Source organism: Euphorbia lathyris, chromosome 4 (genome assembly GCF_963576675.1).
Source record: "Euphorbia lathyris chromosome 4, ddEupLath1.1, whole genome shotgun sequence".
Lineage (NCBI taxonomy): Eukaryota > Viridiplantae > Streptophyta > Magnoliopsida > Malpighiales > Euphorbiaceae > Euphorbia > Euphorbia lathyris.
This window is the reverse complement of record NC_088913.1, coordinates 61262552-61264376: the sequence shown is the minus strand read 5'-3', so window position 1 is coordinate 61264376 and position 1825 is coordinate 61262552.

Here is a 1825-nt window from a genome sequence, read left to right as displayed (position 1 = left end):
TTTTTCTTTTGTTTTTAGAAAAAGAAAAGAAACTGGTGACTATCTTTATGACGAAAAAAAAAAAAAAAATGGTTGCTGCTTGAGTTCATATTGTAGTAGGAGTTTTTCTGTGCATGCAAAAATTAAATTAAGAAATGGAAACACATGTTCACGATTTAAACGTGCTTAGAGATGTGGATATAGTGCAAGAGAATGAACTTTGTTCAAGAGCATCTCCAACTCGACACACGTGTTCCTCATTTCAATTACTATAATTTCTACCTCAAAAAACAAAAATATTTTCTACTTTCTCCATTTAACTTACCACCTTTTATTTTATTTTTTTTAAAGAAGAAAAAGATTTATTAAGCATCTGCTCTAATATTACAAAAGGAAATGAGGTGGAATACAACTCTAAACTCTACAACCACACACTGAATCAGTAGACTTTGTAAAAATATGGGTTACTTGATTCGTTGATCTACAAACATGATTGATCGTTCACTAGATCTTAATATAAGGACGTACAAAAGACTTGATAGTTTCTTTCAACAACACATCTTTGTAATCATTAACTATCCTTCAATTAACTTACAATATGTCATTTTCCTTTTCACATGCCACAATATACATGATAGAGATTTGTTTTTGTATCGACTGATTATTTTTCATGACAGTATATTAAGATTCTGTCATCTTAAAGCGTAAGTTTAAATCAACTCAATTTCGTTGTGACCTTCCGATGACACAAGTCTGTTATCTATAAAAAGCGCGCGTTTAAGTCAAAATTTACATAATCATTAGATGGCAGTCGTTATAAATATTTGTCATCGTTTGCGGAAAACATAAAAAGCGGCAATGAAATTTTCACTTACGCAGTCAACGAAAACTTATCTCGCTCAATCTGTTTGACTGAAATTTCAGCTCATATATAAACCTCTCTCTCATTCCAAATCCCTAACTAGGTTTCGCGCAGCTCGTCTTCATCTCTCCCACCCCTCTCCTGGGTCGAAACTAGGTAATGGTAAGCCATAATTACTTCGTTCCTAGATGTATTAGAGTTTCATTGTTCCTTACTATTTCTTTTCCTCATCCGATTTACTCATGTGTATGTCGATTTCAACAGCTGGAAACGATATCTATTATATCATTGAAAAGGTTAGATCTCTGGTCTTTATCTTTTTTAACCTGTGACAATATATAGTTCGTGATGCTGACATAGGTAAATATTGCTCTTTTTAGTTGCAGGGATAGTACGCAAGAGTGCTGAAGTATATGGGATGTCTGATGGAAGAGATGGTTTCATGCCTACAACATATGGGAAGATTTCTTTAATATGTTGAGTACATATATTGTCATGTTGGTTGCATGTACGATGTGGTTGTATGCCTTAGTCAGACATGAGTATGTGATAAAGGGTTGTGTATAGAAATTTCCATGTACTGATTTCGTTTGGGATAAACTATGGTTGTGTATATGTGTTGCTATGAAGCTTATGGTTGACATTCTGTTTAGGGAGCTAGAACTTACTATGAGTATGTTTATGAACATGCTTAGTGCTACTTTGTATATGACTTGAGTACAGTGAATGTGTATTGTGTCACTTGGCTTGGTATGCTTATGGAAAAGCATTCAACATGGTGTTGTTTATGTGTATTGCTGTGAAGCTTATGGTTGATGTTCTGTTAAGGGAGCTAGAACTGACTCTGAGTATGTGTATGAACATGCTTAGTGCTAGTTGTATGTAACATGCTTAGAACTGACTCTGAGTATGTGATAAACTATGGTTGTGTATGTGTATTGCTATAAAGCTTATGGTTTACGTTCTGTTTAGGGAGCTAGAACT